Source organism: Ambystoma mexicanum, chromosome 4q, assembly GCF_040938575.1.
Source record: "Ambystoma mexicanum isolate Mex_15411 chromosome 4q, UKY_AmexF1_1, whole genome shotgun sequence".
Classification (NCBI taxonomy): domain Eukaryota; kingdom Metazoa; phylum Chordata; class Amphibia; order Caudata; family Ambystomatidae; genus Ambystoma; species Ambystoma mexicanum.
In genome coordinates, this window is record NC_090928.1 from 205,014,159 (window position 1) to 205,039,766 (window position 25,608).

Here is a 25,608-nt window from a genome sequence, read left to right on the forward strand (position 1 = left end):
TAAACGAAGCGCTCGTATTCCCATGAAGATTAACAAGGGGGGTCCTGGGAGTCCCTCTGCCAGACATTAGTCCTGGTTGCGAGAGACTTACCCAGAGTCTTTAGCTCACTATCTTTCACAGAGAAGAAATATCCTAAACATATCAGTCTTTGTCCTGCCCTGGGGCAGTCCAGCACCGAAATGCTAGGCAATTCTCCTCTGAACAAGAGTACCAACAGCATCCCCAGACACGTGTTTCGGTCTGGTTGAACCTCATCAGTAGGGAGGAGCTGTGTCTCTCTAAGAATAGTGAGCAAGGGGTCCACGTCTGGATTCCCCTAGTAACTTAGGGTGAGACCCAAAGTTACTTGCATATGCAGATTAACAAGGGGGGTCCTGGGAGTCCCTCTGCCAGACATTAGTCCTGGTTGCGAGAGACTTACCCAGAGTCTTTAGCTCACTATCTTTCACAGAGAAGAAATATCCTAAACATATCAGTCTTTGTCCTGCCCTGGGGCAGTCCAGCACCGAAATGCTAGGCAATTCTCCTCTGAACAAGAGTACCAACAGCATCCCCAGACACGTGTTTCGGTCTGGTTGAACCTCATCAGTAGGGAGGAGCTGTGTCTCTCTAAGAATAGTGAGCAAGGGGTCCACGTCTGGATTCCCCTAGTAACTTAGGGTGAGACCCAAAGTTACTTGCATATGCAGATTAACAAGGGGGGTCCTGGGAGTCCCTCTGCCAGACATTAGTCCTGGTTGCGAGAGACTTACCCAGAGTCTTTAGCTCACTATCTTTCACAGAGAAGAAATATCCTAAACATATCAGTCTTTGTCCTGCCCTGGGGCAGTCCAGCACCGAAATGCTAGGCAATTCTCCTCTGAACAAGAGTACCAACAGCATCCCCAGACACGTGTTTCGGTCTGGTTGAACCTCATCAGTAGGGAGGAGCTGTGTCTCTCTAAGAATAGTGAGCAAGGGGTCCACGTCTGGATTCCCCTAGTAACTTAGGGTGAGACCCAAAGTTACTTGCATATGCAGATTAACAAGGGGGGTCCTGGGAGTCCCTCTGCCAGACATTAGTCCTGGTTGCGAGAGACTTACCCAGAGTCTTTAGCTCACTATCTTTCACAGAGAAGAAATATCCTAAACATATCAGTCTTTGTCCTGCCCTGGGGCAGTCCAGCACCGAAATGCTAGGCAATTCTCCTCTGAACAAGAGTACCAACAGCATCAGGGCAGGACAAAGACTGATATGTTTGGGATATTTCTTCTCTGTGAAAAGATAGTGAGCTAAAGACTCTGGGTAAGTCTCTCGTAACCAGGACTAATGTCTGGCAGAGAGACTCCCAGGACCCCCCTTGTTAAATCTGCATATTTAAGTAACTTTGGGTCTCACCCTAAGTTACTAGGGGAATCCAGACGTGGACCCCTTGCTCACTATTCTTAGAGAGGCACAGATCCACCCTACTGATGAGGTCCAACCAGACCGAAACACGTGTCTGGGGTTTCTGTTGGTACTCTTGTTCAGAGGAGAATTGCCTCGCATTTCGGTGCTGGACTGCCCCAGGGCAGGACAAAGACTGATATGTTTGGGATATTTCTTCTCTGTGAAAAGATAGTGAGCTAAAGACTCTGGGTAAGTCTCTCGTAACCAGGACTAATGTCTGGCAGAGAGACTCCCAGGACCCCCCTTGTTAAATCTGCGTATTCCCATGAAAGCATCAAGGGTAATGCCATCGGACGTATGGAAGGTGCGCCTGCTGCTGTGCCATCATAATCATAACCATGGGCACAGCTCTGGGCAACCCTCCAGACCATCATTTTTCAGCCTGCCAAGCCATTACAGAAGGGGAAAAACCATATGCAAATCAGGCTTGGTCCTACCCCAAAAGGGGCAGTCCAGCCCGAACTGCTAGGTCACATCCCTTGTGCACGAGACCACAAGCATCCCCAGACATTTTTCAGCCTTGTTGGGCGTCATCAGTGAGGAGTAACTTGGGTCTCTAGGCCTGGCAGACTCGGGACCCACATCTGGGTATCAAGATATTAAGCCCCAAGCTGACACCTAGGCCTCGGGCCCCACACTCCTTCCAGAAGAACCAACTCTGCGAGGCCAGAAAAAAATTGTGGACACCCAATGACACACTCAACACATAGGGGTGTAGATTTGGCATGGGAAGGCGCAGCTCGGTACTGGCTGACTTCCTTGCAGCCCCTTTCCAACTTATTAGAGCTTCTAACAATCTTGTGATCCGAAAAGTACAAGGAGTACAAGGAATGCAGCCCCCTCCAAGTCAGTCCTTACCCCTCCAGATAATATGGTCAGACATCTCAAGGTAAGCAGCGCACCATGCGTTCCGCACCCAGAGGCAAGCAATATCAAAGGAATGAATTCTTCCTTCTAGCCTCCAGGCTAGCAGATAAGGAAGCCTGCTGACCCTGCAGAGAGATGGGTGCACACAGGGGATGATGGGAGGGTGCAGGGAAACATTGACCTGACAAAACATGGAAAATATTAATTACAAAAAAGATGTTGGTTGGCAGTTACATTGCAATGTAAAACAAAGAATACATGTGTATGCATGCTGCTTGAGCAGACCTTTTCCACCTCCCACAGAGCAAGACTGTGAGTAGCAGCCCAAGGCTTTGACTTCTAGCTGGTATTCTTTAAAATAATAGAGGTGGACTTATAAGAATAGGTTTCATATTTTGCTTTGGGCAAAACATTGGCCTTTTTTGTGTTGGGGATGGGGTTTGCTAAGGGGCTACCGCACTGTTTTAAAATTTGGATTTTTGATTTTTTGCTGGCCCCTTCCTTTTGAATCCTTGGTAATGGAGTATGGAACCTCAAGGGAGACAATGGTATTTAGTATAGGCACTAAGCTAATTTCATTAAAATGTGTAATTTGGCAGCAGAGAGCTGTTACGTGTCGACATACACGTAGGCCGATCCCGCTGCCAAATTATCATCATTTGTACGGCAGAGTTCAAATGTGCAGGGCAAATTGTGGGTGTACAGGTGTGTATATCGCCATTTGCCCTGCCCCTTTGCTCTCCGCTGTGCAAAGTGAGTTAACTCTGCTTTGCATGCAAGCATTAATTGTATTGCAAGCAGTCCTCACAATTACAATGAAATGCTGTTCGACAGTGTTTAGTGTTCATTGTGAACACTGCTTCCATGAGTGCATGGTAAGCAGTGTTCACAATTACAAATAAATGCTGCCCGACATGCGAGCAATTTCATTGTATTTGTACACACTACCTGTTATCCAATCATGGCAGGCAGTGTGCACAATGGATTTCTATGGGCATAAAGCAGGCATACTCCATAGGGATCTCCAGCATGTGTGCCTGCGTACAAATCCATGCAGGTATACATGTGGGAGAATTTGTATGGTGTACAGGAAGAGAGGCAGCAGAAATGCAAGTTGCGTTCCACACCTCCTCTCTACCATTGAAGCGATTGACAATGAACCGTGCTGCGAATGTTACGGCTCATTAGAACTTGAGCTCCTAGGTTTTAGACACCTGAAAATTACATTCTACATTTGTGTTGTGATCCTCATGCACAATCATCCTTACAATGTCCTATTTAATTGTCATCCAATTGGTCATTAATCCAAACCTTGAAAGTTTGATATCCTGAAATAACCTACATGTATGGTACATATTTTCATGCAGTCATGTTCCAAGGAATGGTATCATGCAAATATTATTTGTGCAACTGCTGCTTTGCAGTGGAAAGGTGCACGTGATCCTCTTGGCAGCAATGTCTGAGAGCTTCACCTTTTGCTCTCTAGTCCTGAATGCTCATTCACTATAAATAATCGATGAGAAGCCTACCTAAGCAACGATAATGAAATCTGAATTTAATGGATTGGATTATAAGCAATGCCATTGCTCAGTAACACAACTGGGTTGTTAAACAGAAACAGGTATCAGCCAAAAAGAATTTAATAAAGACTGTGATTGATCAAATAGAATGAGCATTGGCATTTTCTGAACAGAACGTATTTGCATGATATCATTCCATTGAACTGCGAGCGGATGAAATTATCTTAACAATACCCTGTCAAAAACGGTGCAATTCGCTAGTTATGGTTATCAAAGTAACAATGCCCCAACCCCTCTGTTCGCGTCTCCTGACATCTCCCACGACGTTACATTAGATCTCACAATTGGGATTAAATATATATTAACTTGAAAATCATGTTCTTTCATCTCACAGCCTTCAACCACGAGGAGGGCGTCTTTAGCTGCTAATTGCCCTTGAGAAACAAGAAACCCTTTCTTATGTTCATAGGTGCAGTCAAAATGACTGTGTGGGATAGCTCTCTCGCGTGCTCATCTGGCATGCAAGGTGCATTCATTACTCCAGGTTGTTAGAAGAGGTTACTCGTATGTGCTATACAAGTGTGCAGTGCACCAGGCTGTTAATGGGGTCATTGTGAACGAAGGCATAACTGACATGCATGGGAGTGCAGAGGTGACTGTGGAAAAAGCTCACACTTGATGTGCAAGGGTGAAGTACTATCTGGATTTCAAAGACCACATCATTATAATGTAATGCAGGGAAGCTGCAACAAAGCGATACAAAGCATGGAGATGAGCTTTCCGAAAAGAATATTAATGGTTGGTTTGTGCTGTGTTTTGAGCCAAAACTAAACAGCACCAGCACATTCGTTTGCGGAGACTCTAATGCATTCCGTATTCTGGTTCCCTTTCTTTGCTCATACGCTGTGGGAATGGTGGGTGCGGTATGTCTACTGTACCTGAGAATGTAATATGTATAAATGTTTTTTTATCTGCTAAATCGTCCATCTCAGCATCTACTTTTTGGGGCCAACTTGCTCTCTGATACATTGCTGGGCATAGCCTGTTTATAATTTCACCAGCAGGCCAGAAACTCACTTCCAAGAGAAGGAAAGTGTAATGTAGTCACGCTTTCAAGCAGGCAGGCGTTCAGGTGCCTGTGTCGTCCTCTGTAGGGGAGAGCGGCTACCTGGTGTACTCCTGATATATTTGGAGCCAGGTTTCGAGCACAGTGAGTGCCTCATAATCAGGACACATGCACCATCAACTGCCTGACTCCTCCATCGACTGTTTGCCCGGTTTTTACATCATTCCATCAGTGTAATTGTGAATGCGTTCAGTGAGGAGTAAAACAAACATTTTACTGTATCCCCTGCTTTTTAATGGATATGTTATGATTCAGCCTCGTTTTCATTCGGGTGCAGGAAATAAGGGCACCACAACGTGAATGCAATCATTGTTTATTGTTACTCACTTATAACAGAGAGAATGGCAAGTGACGACGAATGGAGCAGAGCAAAATGGAGGAGGCACCCCGATAACCCGGGCGGTGTCCTCCTCCTGTCCTCCCCCGCCTGGGAAGAAGGGGAGGCACCGGCCAAAAACGCGGCGGAATAAGGGGAAGCCCGCGAGAAAAGGAAAACGCGGCAAACATGAGGAAAGCCCGCGAAGGGCAAACAAAAGAAAGGGGAGGGGCTACCCCTTTATAGCGGGCGGGCTCCTTACTGCAGCCAGCATCCAGCCGCAGCAGAAGGACGCCCGCCCGCCTACACGGAGAAGAGGATTTCGTTTTCCACCCACCCACCCTACGAACAGACAACGCAGAGAAGCCTGGTCGTCGACGTCGCAGGATAACAAGGCGGTGTGGCTGTGTTTGGCCGAACAAACACAAGATGAAAGGGGCCCCTAGGGGTCCCTTACGTCTATGGAAACAAGGCGAGTCACCAGACACGATAGATATGCCAGACACGAGGTTGTATTCCCAAAGCTAGGGTTTATTGCAAAGCAAAAGTCTCAGTTGGCCAACTCGGTCTCACGCCCCGCGACGTGTATCTCTAGACCTCGAGGGACGCAAGAGAGTGAATTATGTACATCAGTTACATATATACAAAATGCATATCAAACAATAAGCTATGACATGTTTAACACCCCCCTTTATTGGGTTTCTTTGAACTTGGTGTGATGATGGACACTTTCGACAACTATGACACCTTCAAATATCTATTCTAGTAACAATTTGCAATCTGTGAGTGCGGAGGCATCTTTCAGTTGTTGAATAGAACACAGCGCTTCTGTTCTTGGAAGCGAGCTACATACGAGGAAAGAGTTGCATTCCAGACCTTGCTATCTATGAGGTGCTATTCGTGTCCTGGGAGCCGACACGTTCTAACAGGGCTCAGCAAAGGGGGGCCGTAAGAAGAGCATAATTCAAGCCTTTAGCTGCTTTATTCTAACATATTCTTCCATATAACGAGACTGGCTGGCAGCTGCGAAATGATTAAATGCCCTGCAGCTCTGCTTCAAGGCTACATTCGGGAGGGAGCCGGGCATTCTTCCTGGCGCTGCCTACGTTGTGTTTCAACGAACTTTTGTTATCCTCGCGGCTCCTTTCACGTGCAGACAACAATGTTTTACAGTCGAGCAGTGTAAGCAGAAAATGTACTGCGAAGCAATAAGAACAGAAAGAAATGAGCAATGGTTAGAAAACAAAATGGCGATTCTTGTTACATCAAAATGGCCGTTCATTGGCAAACTCGGAAACCTATATTCTGACATATCATGCATGAGACGGTTGGCCCACGGCCATCAGAATACGTTTGCGGTCACATATGAGAGGTATCCATTTTTCTAGACTGACAAACCCTCCTTTGGCCGTATGCCAAACGTCTCATCTATTTATTGAAACCTCCTCTAATGATGATAAGTCTGAAGTACTTATGTCTGAATTTTGCATGCTATCGTAAACATCATCATTTTCATCAATATCAATAGCCATCAATTCTTTTACTGTTTTCATCTCATTTGTGTCTTGGTCAGCCCGACCATGAGTTTGTGTTCTTTTTGTCATCATATGCATACATCCCTTAGTACATCCCTCAGTTACCTCAGCGCAAACTATTGGTAGGCAGTGTATGCAGCAACATCACGTTATGAATATTCCAAACACCACTACTAATATTGAAATCAACTTCCATCCCCAAGAACGCAGTATTCCCCAAAACCAAGACCCTATTCCCCAGCTTCCTTCTCCAGTAGGGAGTTCAGAACTTAGGACATGCATTTTCTTTATTGCTTCAAAGATTTTAGGGGAATAGTCATCTACATATACACAACACGCTGATCCCACTATTTTGCAAATTCCCCCACGATCAACCAGGATCACATCGAGAGCCATTCTATTTTGCAGCGTCATTAACCTGATTCCTCTTTCTTCCAACATCATGTTAAATAGTATATCTGTTGTTGTGTTTATGGTATTTTTTAGTATTCTGGACAGCTGCCTTATATTATAGGAGTTCACTATCTGCCCCAAGAATGGAATGAATGATTTTGCTACGTTAGTCGCTATCAAAACACCCTCGCTAGTCCTTTTGACTCTAGCTCTGGAAAGTCTGGCCATGTCTGCTGTTTCTAAGAGGAATACTCCTGGGAACAGTAGACCTAGGTAACATGTACCTCCCCAGTTTCTGGGCAACCAAGGATATGCTTTCTCTCCACATATAAAATAAACTGGATCTCCCACATACACTGGTTCTATTTCCCATTTCAATACCACTGTATTCATGCATCCAGTATATGTTCCGACTGAAAAGGATCCTTTCTTTTTTAGACAAAAAGGGACAGTTCTTGGGCTATAATTCACCGTGTAAGAAGGGGGGATTGCATCTTTGTCCCCATCTGTTCTTACACGAAACGTCATCACAGATGTTTTTTCTGGTGGGGACAATCTATCTCGTCTATTTTGTCGTGTTATCTTTCGCGTACTTTTCCCCGTGGGGTCTGGAGCCATTACTTGTGCTTTATGGAATATGGAACAACCCACAGGCTTCATTATTATTTCCTCAAACTCATTCATGTTGGTTCTGTCTAATTGACCCGTACTACTCTCATTCCATTTCCCATAGAACATTGCACTTAAAGATGCACTACATGCAGAACTTAATGGTAATGGCTGTACATACCAACCTATTCCTTTCCCAGCATGCTGTGGTAAATGGGCACACACCCAGCAATTTGTTTTCTTCAGAATTGCATGTGTCATATTCATAATTAATAACAACATGTTATTCCCAAACCCTTCCCTGTGTCTTTCTTCCATTGGGGGTAGGGTATAAGTAATCACCTGAACCGGGCTTTCAGTAGTGGATATATTAACTATTGAAAAAAACATTTCTAATGGGTGTATCGATTCCACATACCATAATACTAGGGCTGTCGTTATTGGTGCTACCACGCTCATAAAGCACATAATTATTGTCAGTGCCAGCATACAATTCTTTTTACCATGCGTTTTTCTTAAGCTTACAGTCTTTATAATTGACTCATTCTCAGCGGTGGTGCAGGAGGAGGCTGGAACCGGTCCCGACATGTTTCTCATCGTCCTTCTTCTTCCTTATTACAGTTCGTCGTGGATATCTTTCTTCGTTGCGCTTGCTCTGATGTCAATAAGTTCAACGGAATTGTCACAGTTCAGTTCTGCCAGTCCTTTATAGCCTGGATTTGCTTATTTATTTTTAGGCAAGATCACTTGTCCTTTCTCATACTGCTCAGAGTACTTTTGATCAGTTATCTTATTGCCTTAGTACCATGTGCGCCCAGCTTGTCGGCTCTGGTTCCAGACACATGTACTTTTTATGATCGCACCGAGGAGCCGCGAGTCACGCTTCTCTCCTCTACACCTCTAGTTCCTTCTCCGTCCATGAGCAGAACCAGAGGTTGATATAAACGCCAAAGAACTGTGGATTACTTTGCCTTTCGAGGCCGCAAATTGTATCGCCTTACTCCTGGTATTGTGTGATCAGTGAACATTGCCGGTGCACTTCCAGATTCAGGCTCAAAGTCAGCCTCTGGTGCTACTGCAGGTGCTGGTGTGCGCCGCGCCAGTGATGCAGATTCGGTTTTTGGCGTGCTGGCAAGTGCTGGTGGGCACCAAAGGGGTACACATTTAGTTTCTGCTGGTATTTGCAAGGCAGATTTCGTGTCGGCCAACAGTGATGTCGATTCTGCTGGGCAACGTTGGGGCACTCTTTGCCCTTCCCCTTCTTTGGCAGTCGTCTCAGGCTTTGTTTCGAGTTTCACTTCTCTTTTGGGCAGATTTGGTGGCTGCCTACTGGCAACAGTTTCTTCTGTTTCTGGGACCGTTGCCTCTTTCCGGTCGTCTGGGTCAGGCAAATCTTTCAGTGACATTGGAACCTTTTTGGCATGGGTGGCATGGATCCACGACTTCCGTCCATCCACCCGTATCGCCGTCTGCGTTGCCAAGAGTACTTGATAGGGGCCGCGCCACCTGGGTGCTAACGATGACTTTCTTTCAAAATTTTTAAGCAGCACCCAGTCTCCTGGCTCCAGCGCCTGCTCCGGACCGGTGTATCTCACTGGTAATGCCTCCTGCACCTGCTGATGAATCAAACGCAATTTCTGCATTAAAAGGCCACAATAGGTACTAAGCACAGGATGTTCTACCTCTCTAAGTTGTTTTGGCTGAGGTGCGCACCAAACATTTGCCGGCCTCCCCATTACGATTTTGTATGGGGAGAGCCCAGTTTTATCCTGTACAGACGTACGCATGCATAATAGCGCTATTGGTAATGCATCCACCCAACTCAACTTGCTTCACGCACATATTTTACTGATCTTTGACTTGAGAATCCCATTGTGCCTCTCCACAAGACCGGCCGAACTCGGATGCCTTGAACTATGGAATCTCTTATCGATCTGAAGACCCGCACATATCTGTAACACCACTGCACCCACAAAATGCGGGCCATTATCTGACCATAAGACACAGGGCAAGCCAAAACGGGAAAAATATTCTTTAAGCATTATTTTTGCCGTGCTCATTGCTGTACAGTCCTTTAAGGGATATGCCTCCACCCACTTACTGAATGCACAAATCACCAATAGGACATATATCAAATTTTGGCATCTTTCAATCTCTATGAAATCAAAATGGATCAACTCAAAAGGCGTAGAGGGGGGGCCAAAACTGCCGATTGGAGTCACTGTTCCCTTTCCTACATTGTGTTGTAAACACGTGATACAGTTCTGCACCAACCTCTCTGCATTCTTCTTTATGTTTACATTCTGCCATACTGTGGATAGTTGCTGTATTATCTTTTTCACACAGATGTGGGCTGTGGGCCATTGTGACCATTGCAGTTACATATGAATTTGGCAACATCCAGTTTCTAGTTCCCTTGTCCACCCAACAACCTTCCAGATCTAACTCAGCAGAGCCCTCTGCATACCCTTGTATTTCATCGGCCGTAGCTTCGGCCTGCATTTCTTTGACAGTGGCAACTCCATTTTCTATCATACAGGGTACTTCCTCAGTCTGAACCGTCATCATTTTGGTATTTAAATCAGTGGCAGTTTGTTTCGCAATTCTGTCTGCAAACGCGTTTCCCTCTCCTACTTTGCATGTTACCTTTTTGTGTGCCTCACATTTCACTATTGCTAGGCGTTTTGGAAGCGTGAGTGCAGACAGCAATCGTACAATCAAAGGGCCATGTTGAATTCTGGCACCATGTGATGTCAAAAACCCTCTTTCAGCCCAGAGTCGACCAAAATTATGAGCCACCCCAAAAGCATACTGACTATCAGTATATATATTCACATTCAAATTTTCAGAAATCTCGCAGGCTCTGGTTAACCCTATTATCTCTGCGGCTTGTGCCGAGTCGTAGGGGATTCTTTTGCTTTCTACAACGCTCTCTAGGGTAGTGATAGCGTATGCGGCAGTTGTCGTGCCGTCAGGTAATTTAAAACATGAGCCGTCACAAAATAACTCTCCATCTGGCTCTTTCTGTGGGGTATCACGTAAATCAACTCTCCCCTTGGTTTCTTCCTCAGTGGCCATTAAGCAATCATGGGGGGGTGATTCATTCTCCCCAATTTCTTTTATGGGTAGTGGCATTAATTCTGCAGGATTCAAAGCACTACACCTCATAATTTGGATATGGGGCGCGAACAAGATAATCTCATATCTTGTCAATCTAGCAGAGGTGAGGTGTTGCGTCTGTGTCCTATTTAATAGAACGTCTATGGCATGTGGCACCATCAGAATGAAAGTGTGCCCCAATACCATCCCTTCCGTTTGTTTCACTGACGCAGCAGCCGCCGCGACAGATCGCAAACATCGTGGTAGTGCGCACTCTACATGGTCCAGCGCAGAAGAAAAATAGCCGCATGTTCTATTTCTTCCACCTTGTTCCTGTGTCAAAACCGCCAATGCACATCCTTCACTTTCACACACAAACAGTCTAAAAACCTTCTCATAATTCGGCGTGCCCAAAACTGGAGCCGAACATAATGCAGTTTTCAATTGATCAAATGCTTTCTGACATTCCTCATCGCACTGTAAAGGCATAACCGCATCCTTTTTAGTCAAATTCACCATTGGTTTCACAATTAACGCAAAATTACCAATCCATTGTCGGTAATATGAAGCCATGCCTATTATGGCTCTGACTCCTTTGTCTTTAGAATAGGCATACAAGAAGTACTTTCTATGCGTTCTGGCGTTAGCCTTCTCCCTTCTTTCGAAAGTAGGTAGCCCAAATAGGCCACCTCCTTTCGATTATATTGAAATTTCTTCAAACTAGCTTTATGGCCATGTGCCGCTAGGTGTGACAGTAGTAATACAGTGCTTTCTTTACAAATCTCCTCTGTGTCAGCAGCTAATAATAGATCGTCTATGTATTGCAAGAGTATGCAACCCACTGGTAAGTCTAGCATGTCTAGCTGCTCTTTCAATGCTCTACTGTAAATACTCGGACTTTCCGTGTAACCTTGCGGAATCCGCGTGAATGTAAATTATCGACCTCCTAATGTGAACGCGAACAAATATCTGCTGTCTTTGTCCACTGGAATGCTGAAGAACGATTTTTTAGATCAACTACACTAAAATATTCTGCTGAAACAGGTATCATTGTCAATATTGTAGTGACATCTGGCACTAAAGGAAACTGTGGATCTGCTACTTTGTTTAGCGCGCGCAAATCAATTATAAAACGGTATGGTACTTCATTGCCTCCTTCTTTATAAACTGGAAGAATCGGGCTGTTGCATGTACTGCCTGTAATTTCTTCAATCACCCCTAATTTCACCAAATCTGTAACAATACTCTTCAATCCTTTCTCACCTTCAGCTGAAATTCTGTATTGGGGAATTCGCGGTAGGGTAACACCTTCTTTCAAAATTATTTTTACTGGCTCTATTTTCAAGCATCCTACATCGTTTGTATTTGTATTTGTATTTATTGATTTATTAAGCGCTTTACGCCAAAGCGCTGTACAATTGAACAACAAATTACATAAACAACCAATAACAGTAGAAGCAAATCGTTGTCATGCATTGCCCATATACAGGTTGGCACTTTACTTAGTTCTCCTGGTAAAGTTTCAGACATGAATTCTGACACAGGGGCATCTTGTGGCCAAATCGTTAGGAACACCCCGTCTGCCGTGCAATGTATAACGGAACCTAATTTTTTCAACAAATTTTATCCCAACAAGTTCTCCCCACAATTTTCTGTTAAAAGGAAAGGACAATGTTCAGTGAATGGTCCTATATTAACTGGGACTGGTTGGGACACTGGGTTTATGACTGGTGTACCTGCGAAAGCTACGGAAACATTCTTTTGCCCTGACAGTGGTATATCCGGAACCAAGTGGTGGTCTATTGAACACTTTTGCGCTCCTGTATCTACAAGAAAGCGGTGCTCCTCATTCCCGACTCTCATTTCTACGTAGGGTCCTCTCTGATTCACGGGAAGAGACACTGGTTCCGACCCCTGTCCTGGGCTGTCCTATTGGGGAAATAACACATCGTCTGATGTGTAATCATTGCTGTTGCTGTAATACGTGTTTGGCTGTGTATTGAAAACGTTCTCCCTCTTCCCTCTATTCCCCCCACTCTGGTTTCCATACTGTTGGTTTTGCTGTCCCTGACTCTGGTTAGGGGCACTTTGGTTTTGGGCTTGGTTTTGATTACCTCCATTATTGTGGTGCTGCTGCATACTATTCCTATTTGGTCTATTCGCTCCTTGGTGTCCTCTATGCTGTCTCCTCTGACCTGACCCATTTCTGTTCTGCAGATGCGGACATTGCGCTCGCCAGTGTCATTCCTCCTTACAATACCCACACTGATTTTGTCCCACTGTTCCCCCATGCATATTCGAATTACTCCTTCCTTGTGAGTTCCCTCTCCCTCTATTATGTCCTACTACTTGCTGCAGTAGTACCCGCGATTTCAGATTTACCCGGTCCTTCTCCTCTTTCTCTTTATCCGCAGTCACTCTGTTCTCATAATATTGGGCCATGTGTAATACTTCACCCAGCGTTTTTGCTTGCCATGCACTCTCTGATGTCATTATTAGATCCTGGATTGGAAGTTTTAACCCCCTCACATATTTGTCAACAAATAACCTCTTTCCCGCTTCCGAGCTCACATCCTGCCCACTGAAGTCTGTAAATACTTCTTCAAATCTGTCCAAATAATCTGTAGCTAACTCATCCTTGCCTTGTACACATGCAGTCAATTTGTCCCATTGAATTATTTTCTCTGGGACAATTTCTTTCAATTTCTGTACTATTCGTGCTGGTAATGCTACCAGGTTCGGTCCCGGTGTTCCTCCAACCGCTTTATTCCTGTCTTCTATTATCAAGTCCGCCCATGTGGCGCCAAAGGTCGTTGTGTCATCCACCTTTCTTATTTGTTTCCATATGTCTGTTGGCAGGATCACTGGGAATATTAGGTCTATGTCACTCATGGTAAGCACGGATGATTGCAGGCAGGACTCTACTTCCTTGTAAAACCCTGCAGGATTCTTTCTTATATCAGGAATTGTCTGCTTTATGTTGTTCACCTCCTGTCTGGAAAAGGGGACATGCACATATTGGGCGGTATAATGGGCTGGTGTTACCTGCGCCGCTACATTGCCCACTGCGGGAACCTCTACTTTGGGCACAAAGGTAGGTGGGACCTCTCTCATAGGAAATGCCCCACTTACTGTCCCTCCCCCTTCTCTTATGTGTAACAATATTCCCAGATAAAGCGATAGGGCTGTTTCTCTTGTCCCTCGTTCTAGTGCTCTTTTATATACTGCCATTATTTCGGGTGGGCTGGCCTTATCGCTTTTTATATCTTTGTCTAATAGATGTTCAGCCATCGCCTGCAGTGCTTTTCTTTTCATGGGCATGGAATATTCATCAAATATCTCATGTATCTCCGTTGTGGGAATACTGGGATCTGACATCCACCTAAACGCTTCTCGTATACATACTTTCAACTTGTTGCCCCTCTGTACTGACAACATTAAATGTCGTCGTTGTATATATGGCTCTACAGTTTCCTTCCTATGTCTCCCGATATCCTTACTTCTGTACCCAGGTGTAGTAACCATTTCGGCATAATCATTATCTAATTCATCTTTAAGTTCAAAAAGTCCATATACATGTTCTCTAACTTCTTCATCCCTCTCCCTACAGCGTGCTAATGCATTCAAATCTAACAATCGCTGCGGTGGTAATTTCCCAATTAACTGTTTCCATTTCTCCACCAAATATTCACCCATGCATTTCAGCACTACCTGTCTTTCGTTGCTTCTTCGGAAGTCATATATCAAAGCCAATGTTGTCGTCCCATCATTCCCGTCTATATACATCTCTGCCTGTTGCTGCAATTCCACCTTCCTTTCTTTGCTGATCGCACTGCGAGTTACCCTCGTGCATCCCCGTTGTTCAGTCCCGCCTCTCGCCCCGTGGTTTCAACTTCAACCCCGGGAGGAACGGACGGTACCGAGTCTGTGTCTAAGGAGGGAGGTGCAGATGGGACAATGGGAACAGGGAGTGTCTGTTGTGGGCCCGGTTGGCTAATAGGAAGTGTTACGTGCGCGGTCTGTGGCTGTGGCAGGGCTTGAGCTACCGGAGGGAGAGCTTGGGCTATGGGCGGGGTTTGGGCACTAGTTACTGACTTGTCCGGCCTCAGTTCTGATCTTGGGCCTTGTTTTGTATGGTTCAATATGTTTTCTATCAATTCATCTGCTATGTGTTATTCTCTTTGTGGGTATATTTTTTCTATATTCAACTGGTCACGCCTACCTGCCCTCCTTAGACTCTCAGTCCACTCCTCCTCTTCTTTCTCTTCCGCTACTTCACCTTTCGATTTATGCCTGCGCGCATGCTTCGCTCTACTTCTAAATCGGAGCATTGCTTCCCTTCTCCAGTCCTTAACAATATCAAATGCTGCAGGCCGAGTTTTATTTCTTATCAACACCCTTTCCAAGTTATCTATTCTCACTATGTCAAAACTACCATCAATCGGCCACTGATGGTCTTGTTGCTTTCTGGTTTGCCTATGCCAAGCCTCGCAGAATATTATCGCACCCACTCCATACTTCACATACATCTCATACGCCGGCGTTCCCCCAGGTGATACAATTTGGCCATCTTCCAAAGATTGTCTACCACAGCGGAAAAACCCTGCTAGGCTGGACAATACCCAAGGCATGTTTCAACCTTCCCCCTGGTTAATCAACCTTACCTAGGGCGTTTGATTTTGCAAAGTCAACTCTCAACCAATATCAGGATTACTTTGAATCGGGGAATGACTCACCTGATAAATCAATTTGTTCTTTCGGACATAAGTTGTCTGTATACTGACGCACCCAATGACGTTGTGTCTGCGTTTCTTGGCTTCCGCCTCGTTTCGGGATCCTCGCCTCCTTGTTCTCTAGCCAGGCACGTCGATCAGGGATCAGATGTGTGCAGATCTGCAAAGGAGTCTCTCATCACTTCTACAAGGCGCCCCGAACACCTCTTGATCCCGGCTCGATCGTCCCGTCCTCGCCGTTCTCCGCCTTACTCAATTACAACGTATGCGATGGAGCAAGTGGGGGAGGGTCCCTATTCGGGCGCCATCTTGAAAGGGGCCCCTAGGGGTCCCTTACATCTATGGAAACAAGGCGAGTCACCAGACACGATAGATACGCCAGACACGAGGTTGTATTCCCAAAGCTAGGGTTTATTGCAAAGCAAAAGTCTCAGTTGGCCAACTCGGTCTCACGCCCCGCGACATGTATCTCTAGACCTCGAGGGACGCAAGAGAGTGAATTACGTACATCAGTTACATATATACAAAATGCATATCAAACAATCAGCTATGACATGTTTAACACCCCCCTTTATTGGGTTTCTTTGAACTTGGTGTGATGATGGACACTTTCGACAAATATGACACCTTCAAATATCTATTCTAGTAACAATTTGCAATCTGTGAGTGCGGAGGCAGCTTTCAGTTGTTGAATAGAACACAGCGCTTCTGTTCTTGGAAGCGAGCTACATACGGGGGAAGAGTTGCATTCCAGACCTTGCTATCTATGAGGTGCTATTCGTGTCCTGGGAGCCGACACGCTCTAACAGGGCTCAGCAAAGGGGGGCCGTAAGAAGAGCATAATTCAAGCCTTCAGCTGCTTTATTCTAACATATTCTACCATATAACGAGACTGGCTGGCAGCTGCAAAATGATTAAATGCCCTGCAGCTCTGCTTCAAGACTACATTCAGGAGGGAGCCGGGCATTCTTCCTGGCGCTCCCTACGTTGTGTTTCAACAAACTTTTGTTATCCTCGCGGCCCTGCGGCCTTGTCCTTTCACGTGCAGACAACAATGTTTTACAGTCGAGCAGTGTAAGCAGAAAATGTACTGCGAAGCAATAAGAACAGAAAGCTATGAGCCATGGTTAGAAAACAAAATGGCGATTCTTGTTACATCAAAATGGCCGTTCATTGGCAAACTCGGAAACCTATATTCTGTCATATCGTGCATGAGACGGTTGGCCCACGGCCATCAGAATACGTTTGCGGTCACATATGAGATGTATCCATTTTTCTAGACTGACAAAGAGACAGACTCCGGATGAGCCAGGAGAATGCCGGAAGGGTCTTTGCTCTTCTCAGACCAGAGCCCCTTGGGAGCCTAAGCGGCAGGGGCGTCTGGGGGGAACAACAAGGGCTCAGCTTCCCCCAAGGACACGGCACTCTCCCTGCCCAGAAGCGCCTGCAGGGGCAGGAGAGGCTCGGACGCAAAGGTTGGGAGAGTTGGGCCAATTCTGGACTCTTGGGGAAGGAAAGGGGGAAGCAGGTTATTTGGACACGGAGTAGTCGCCGCATCTTCTGAGTGTTTTCCACTAATATGTGCAGTATGGTTTTATGATATTGTGGAAATAAATCTGTTGCCTTTTTATGCCAAAAACAAAGCAAGACTCATTCTACACTTTTCTGGGGGGGAGAAAGGGAATGATCTATTGCGATGTGTTGGGCCCAAAATGGACAGATGCCAGGGTTATGACGCAGGCGTGCCTACTGCAGGGTTACTGCGCATGCGTGTTCAAAATTCCTAACGCCAGTGGGAGATACAGCACGTACAGAGGATCAGAAGGTCAGCCTTGTGTGTATTGGGCCAGTGCTGCAGTGGAGACTTTCAAAGCGCCCTTTTTTCACATATGAGGGATGCATGTGGTGCATTGGCATTTGCTGCATGAAACCATGCACCCTGGGCTTGCAAAGGCCGTTGGAATAGCAGCCCATTCTACAGAGAGAAGCAGTGTACAATTTGCAATGATTGCCCCACCGTACAAGAGTCTACATAATTGCTTTTGATCTGAACCTGGCCTCTAATCGCTCCTCTCTCCACCACCTGTCCATACCTGGCAGAGTGGTTAATACGGAGACCTACACTTTTTGGTCCATCGGTGGCACATAAATGGACTTTGCATGGCAGTTCTGCAATGGCTTCCCTATGTAGTGTAAATTGACACCCACGGGGTGGATCGTTGCCATAACATTTGCGGGATGCCAAACAGAAACATGTAAGAAATGTGCACGACAGAGCTTCTGCTGCCATGACAATGGCCTCAGCAGCACTAAAAACTGAGACAGATTGCAAAGTATATCTTTATTGCAGGCTCATTTATGAGGGCCCATGACACTAACATGCATTATGTTTCTTTTCTTTAGCGCCAACACCTCTACCATGGCTGCACAGCTTCTTGGAAGAGATATTTCCACTGAATCCCACCATTAAGTGTGAGAAAGATCAAGGACCAGACCAGTCTTCCCATAACTCTGGCAATAAGCTCGATAAACCAGCAGATGACACCATCATGTGCTGGAAGGGACCCACGCCTGGATGCAGCCCCTTTACTTTGGACTCTGCCCCCAGAAACCAAATGTGTGCCTCTTTTATTTATTTATTTATTTGTTTATTTATTTATTTATTTATTTATTTAATCATTCATTGTTTGCTTACTAGGCACTTATACAGGAAACCAAATGTGTTTCAACGTGCCCACAGGGCAGAAGGGAGGGGACATGGCGCAGCAGTACAATTAAATACAAAAAACACAATGAAATAAAAAAATACAGAGGGGGAAGGGACGGCTGAACCTATTATGCCTTGTGAGTATTCAGAACGTGCAAGTGCAGGAAGGAAGAGGGCAGTGGGGTGGGTGCTAAGGTGTCCGTGCTCGAGGGTGAGCCACAGTTGAAGTGCAGGGTGAAGTGCTATGCGCCAGGAGGCACGTTGGGTGGAAACTTCAAATCTCCAGTGCGGAAGGTGAGCCGAGGCAACTGCTGAAGGAAGACAGATGCTGGGGTGATTGGGTGTGAATGGTCAGGGGGCCAGAGGATGCATAAGGGTCTTAGACACCAATCACAGCAGCTGTATGATTAGCAGGGGAAGGTGGAGGAAAAGAGGAGGTGTTTTCAGAACTTCAGAAGGTCCTGCTCAAGACGCAGAGAGATGGGGAGGCTGTTCCAGGAGAGGGAACCAGCTGAGGAAAGCAAGCAGCCTCCTGCTCTCTATTTAGCAAAACACTTCACACATAGAGAGTTGGTGTCAGAGGAGCATAAAGGACTAGAAGGAGAGTATTTGGTAAGAGACAGTTGCAGATAGAGTGGTCCCTGGCCGCAGACAGCCTTGTGGATGATGCAGAGGGATTTGATCCATGCAGCAACTGACAGCCAGTGGAGGCTTTTTAGGGCAGGAGAGATATGGTCGCTGGGCTTAAGGCTAAGGATAAGACGTGCTGCTCTATTCTGGATTAGCTGAAGAGTATCCAGAGTGGAACAAGGTAGATTGAGGAGGGTGTTGCAATAGTCAGGCCAAGAGAGAACCAGGGCTCAGAAAAATGTAGCTTCTGGGGGAAAGTGGGAAATGGGAGAATTCCTTTGAGAAGGAAGATTTGAAATTGGGACTTCTTGGCAATGTCCTGCATGTGTGGGATGAAGGATAAAGTGGAGCCAAAGATGACTCCAAGGTTTCTGGCTTCGGAAGAAGGAGGATGGGGAGAGCCCAGGGAGGGTGGCCAGAGAAAAGTGAACAAGAGGGAGCAGGGGTCCCAATTGGAAGGATCTCAGTTTCGCTGGCATTAAGGCAGATATAATTGGAAGAGGACCACACCGGGATTACAGGTAGGCTGTCAGGGAAGAAGTAAGGTGCGAGAGAGTCAGCAGGAAGTCTGAAAAAGAGTTGAGTGTTGTCTGCATAATACTGGAAGTTGAGGGAAAAGAAGGATATGAGAGGTGCCAACTGTGCAGGGTAGATGTTAAAGAGCCAGGGATAGAGGTTAAATCCCTGGGGGACACCACAGGTGGAGAAGGAAGTAGGAGAGGAGAAAGTGCCCAGAATGACATGGGAGGAGCAGTCAGGTAGGAAAGAAGCCAGCCATTCCAGGTATCATGGAGCCTTTGTATGAGGATGGAATGGCTGACAGTGTCAAAGGCAGAGAAGAGATCAAGTATAATGAGAACAGCAGGGGAGTTGGAGTCTAGAGATATGAGCAGTTCTTCATGGGTGTCCAGAAGAGCAGTTTCTGTGCCTCTCGATGCTCGGAATCCATATTGATGATCATGAAGACCACCAAAAAGGTCAGTATGTAATTTGAGTTGGGGAAAGTCCAGCTTCTCCAGCAGATTCCCCAGGAAGGGTGTGAATGAAATAGGGCAGTAGTTGGATGGACAGGTCGGGTCTGCTGAAGGCTTTTTCAGTAGTGGGCGCACAATGGAGTGCTTGAGGGACGAGGGGGTAAAGAGCCAGTCGTGAAAGAGTGGATGCAGAAATCAGCGAGTGCGGGGGCAAGAGAGCCTAGGTTGTCCCTGAAAGTTCTGGACGAGCAGAGGGGAACGTTTTTGGAAGAATTCTTCATAGAGCGGACCACTCTGATAACATCTTAAGGTGTGACAGGGATGAAGGAGGAGAAGGTGGAAGGAGGAAGGGGCTGGCCATGGAGGCAAGGGGGTAGGAGATGGTTTAGGTGGGTGAGTAACAGGGTCTTCATGATGTCCTGAGATTTGGTGGCAAAGTGTGTGGCCAGAGCATTGCAGAGGGCACAGGAAGGAAGAGGGGAGGACGAGACAGTGGAAGGGTAGGCTAGCTCCCTGCAGATTTTGAAAAGTTCAGCCGTGTTATTGGATGCACCAGATACCTGTGCCTGAATGTGGGCCCTTTTCTTGGCATGAATGGCGAGTCTGAATTGCATTCAGAGCAGGCGGCAGGCCAGTTTGTCAGAGGGTGAACCTGAGGTTTGCCACTTCCGTTCTGCTGCTCTGCACTTACTTTTCAAGGCTGCAAGTTTGAGGTCATATCAGGTGTTACGTTTATAGGCACGTTTCAGGCAGATCCTCGTGACTGGGGCAAGGATGTCAAGGGTGTTGGTAATTGCTGAGTGAAGATGTCACTGTCTTTTTCTGAGGTTCCCGGTTCTTGGTCACTCCACTCCCCCTCCTCCTCACCTGTAATCTCTGGATCCAACGATCCCCCAAACCTTTTCTTCCACAGCGCCTTTTTTTTGTGTGCAGATAGGGTCTGCCCCGGAAGGAAGCCACCCTGACCGTTGGGTGGGTGGTCCGGGGGGCCCGTCTTCCGAAACAAACTAATTCAGGGGAAAAAGCCGGAAGGCATAAAAAAACCCTATCCAGGCAAAGGCTGTGGTGCTCACCAGAAGCTGCGGTCTCTCGATGATACTAGCGATGAAAGGCCACAGGAATGGCAAAGCTATGACGGAAATGCAACTGGGAACTGACCAACAAGGACCTCAAACTCTAACTAGACCAAAAGCCCTCGGGAAAATATAGCAGGAAGGAGAGCAGGGGAGAACATGGGAGGAACCAGGGAATATTGCCTAGATGACACTGAGAAAGAGGGAATGAGAAGGAAAATTAAGGGAGGCACTGGGTATGAGGGAAAACTCCAGAGGAAGCAGAAGAAATCTGGAGAAAACGGCACAAGAGTGTGCAGAGAGAAAACTGGCAGCGTACCGACCCGAAGCCTAACACGAATAGGTTGCAACGCGTAGGCTTCCGGGTTGGTGTGATGGAAAAGGCTTCCGATGGCTGCAAGCCGCGGAAGGACTAGACCAACACTGCAGGAAACATGAAAGCGTGACAGGGAAGTCAATGGCCGCCCAGGCGCCACCGACTCCACACACGCCAGTTTCCACAGCGTGTGACAGAAGATCGCAGAGAGCACAGTCTGAGGTGGAGTCTGAGGTAGGGGTCAAAGGGGGATAAAGGTAGAGGTAAAGGGAGCAGCTGACACTCATTTAATTGGGTGAATGTTGGAGAACAAGGTTGGCAGGGCTTTTGTGGGTGTGTTACGAGGGCCCAAGGGACCCAGGTGGGAGGAGAGGAGAGCATGGACTGACCACGAGAGAGGTGTGACCAGAGGGTGAGTGAGCGAGAGGTAGGAATGGATGATGGCATCCAGGATGTGTCCAGCCGTGTGGTTGGGACTAGATGGAAGGATGGAAAGGGAGAGAGAGAGGCACAGAGGACAGTGAACAGAGTGCATACTGAGGCAGGGACGTCCAGTTGGATGTTGAAGTCACCTAAGAGGAGGAGGTTGGAGGTGGATGAAAGTAAGGTGGAACAGAAATAGAGGAACAGTGTGGTAGCACCTGGATGCCGATAGATGGTAGCAATAGTCAGAGTCGAGGAGGGAGAGAAGACCAACTTGCAAACCAGGCTCTTGAAGGAAGTGTAGAGTTGGGTGGGTACGATGGTAGAAGAAACCCACTCAGGATAGATTAAGGCAGCCCCACCACTAGCGTGGTGAGGTTGAGGCTTGGAAATGATCTTGAAGCCGACAGGGAGGAGATAGTCAACAGCAGTGACAGAGCTGGCAAGAAGTCTTGGTGAGAGCGAGAAGCTAAAGGTCAAGGTCAGTGTCTTCAAGAATGAGGCAGATGTCAGCAGAGATAGGAGGGATAGTAGAGAGGGTGAGTCCCATTAGGATGATGGAGAGAAGTCCTGACCTAATCACACAGGGGGGCTAGCAGTGGCAAGCCACACAGAAATGACACAGCTAATTTCAGTTAGGATGCAGGATGCCAATAAACACAGCTAATTTCGATTTTCAAATGAAAGGCCACAACAATGAAGTTAGGATGCAGGATGTCAATACACACAGCTAATTTCGATTTTCAAATGAAAGGCCAGAACAATGAAGTTAGGATGCAGGATGTCAATACACACAGCTAGTTTTGATTTTCTAATGAAAGGCCACAGGCAATGAGGTTAGGATGCATGATGTCATTTCACACAGCTAATTTCGACTTTCAAATGAAAGGCCACAGGCAATGAAGTTAGAATGCAGGATGTCAATACATACAGCTTAATTCGATTTTCAAATGAAAGGCCACAACAATGAAGTTAGGATGCAGGATGTCAATACACACAGCTAGTTTTGATTTTCTAATGAAAGGCCACAGGCAATGAAGTTAGGATGCATGATGTCATTTCACACAGCTAATTTCGACTTTCAAATGAAAGGCCTCTTGCAATGAAGTTAGAATGCAGGATGTCAATACATACAGCTTAATTCGATTTTCAAATGAAAGGCCACATGTAATGAAGTTAGGATGCAGGATATCAATACACAAGAGCTAATTTAAATGTTCAAATGAACAATGTGTGCCTACTAAAGTGGGTGCTGTAAATGGAACATGTAGAAACTGCAGCAATATATTTGCGATCTATTATTGAGGAACAGCCCAGCAAAAAGACACCATGACCTCAACGTTTCCCTGACTTACGCCCTGAAGCCCAGGCGTCCTTTGTTGGGACTACTGGCCCATCCACATCTTTACCAATTATCTCAGTACCCAATTTTCTCATCAACACCATACCCACACAACCCAAGTCCCCCCCCTTGTAATAATCCTCTTGTCAACCTTTGCGATTGACAATATCACCAATGGTGTCTTTCCCAACAGGACTACAAACCTGTCTACTAGACACCAGCACTCAGGTAACGCCCATTCCTTCTTGCAATTCCTTGTCATCGTTGCTACCCATGGTAGCATGGATTGCTCTCGTCCACACAATGGATCCAAGGAAGAAGAGGGTTGTGTCCTCTTACCCGACTGGCCATTGTGAGCTGTTACCTTGGGGAATCAATAGGTCATTTTTAAGACCTGCAGTCATTCACTGGGTAAGATGGTGTGCAAACTGTTCAAACCCTTTGGCGTTAATTGAGCAATATCGACAATGATATAAGAAAGTCTATTGTGACAGTCTGGACATCAAGGCATTCCTACCTCTTCATCTTTGGACAACAAAACTGACCTTGTTCTTCATGGCCATTCATATGAAGCACATTATGGGCAAGATACATATTTCTAGAAAAAAAAGTTGCACTGATATCCTTTGCTGCTTTTTCATCCCACTCTGCTGCTTCCCCTCTTTTTATTCAGGCAATGGTCTTTCACTTCCACCTCGGGACAACATGCAACAACACCCCCAAGTAATAAGCAACTCTCCCCCCATATGGAATCCCACCTGAATGAATGTGGGCGTTTTTCATCAAGTATCTATTCATTGCATATTTAGATATTTATTGACTTAAGAATCAATGTATGGAATATCATTATGAATCAATATTTGAAAATAAAGAAGACAAGAAGCAAACTGTCATTTATCTGCATGGCAATAAACCTGGGTGGGGCTAGACCTGCAGAATATTATAAAATGTTACAGTTACATCATTTTTAAACTTTACTAAGTGCATTAAATTACTACTTTGTGCTGGTATATTGCATGCATACACATATTGGTGAATTAGGGTTTGAAGATACTGCCATTTGCAAGACGTTTCATACATACTATCATTTCCATCACTCTTCAGCGGTGAATTTCCTTGTTAGATCTGATTGGAGTCATAGTCCAAAACATTTGTCAAGGAGCTGTAGAGAATAATGGCATTGCTCATCTCACGTTGAATGTCTCGGGTCAAACTAGAATTTGTGACTGGGGACGCTACAAATAACCAAACTGAAACCGTCTATCAGTCCAAGGTTCTTTATTTTCTTAAGATTCTTGTGGGAAATCTTTATTATTAGGAAAGTTGGTGCTAGGACTGTCCTTCTTTTTCTCTAGTCTTCCCAGGTCTTTCCCCACCCCCATAACCCAGGTGTTCATAACGGCTGTTAGTTGCGCTGCAAGGTGTCCCCCTACTGTCTGTCACTGGCTAAGGCTGTAAGTGGTATCCCTAAAATGTTGGCTGACCTACACCCAAGGGTCTTTCTGGCTGTCTCTCTCTTATCCCTGCTTAGTGTTCTAAGGGAGTTTTCAGGATGGTGCCTTTATACACACTGGGTAAATTTCTCTCCACATATCCACTACAGCTTATCACTACTACTGCCTCTATATTACCACTTACACTCCTTGCTACAACTACTCTGCCTTCATGGCAACTACCAATACTATTAAAGATGAGTCCAGCCTTTAACAGCACTTAGCTCTGTAAAAGAGGACGAGATATCCACTGACGGGCCCATAGGCCAGTGCCCACCCTCTAGTACTTGTAAGACAAGATAGCTGCACCATGTGAGGAATGGGGTGCAGGATTCACTTACTCCAACACAACTCAATAAGGAGGACTCAGTAGTTTGGCAAAGGGAAGTCTGTTTAATGAACAGTACATCAAACAGGGAAACAATTGGAAATCAGCATCCTTGCGATCGCCTGTCTGGCTCCGACTTCCACGAACTTCAGTTGAACAGCAACTTTTTTACATAAAACTCGTCATCATTGACGTCTAACTCTACAAAACTCGTCATGCAATATAATTGGTCAGGAAAGGTAACAACTATAGGTGCTATATCTGTATATGGTAACAGAGCATGCAGATTGGATAACTCTTATCGGGTGGGCGTCTATGTCCAACCCTCTACATCATGCGTGATAGACGTCATGTCAACTACGACGTCCCATTGTTCTACTATCTATAGGACCCTAGGTAACTTGGTCTATTGTGATTGGGCAGGTTACACCCTTAGACGTAAATCTCCACTTTTAATTAGCACCATGCAGAATGGACACCTAGGTGCCTCGTGCCCTAGGATTCACCTTGCCTCCTTTCTATCAATCAGTATCTTTGGGCTATGTGTAAATTAGTTGGCTGGGTATGGCCTCGAAACTTTAGCCTTTTATCAATTATGGCATCCTCGGGTTCTGGGTGACATCAGACGTTAGTGCCTCCTTGTGCTCGGCTGGTCACGTGTCTGTTCACCATGAATCTGCTTCAGTTTCCAGCT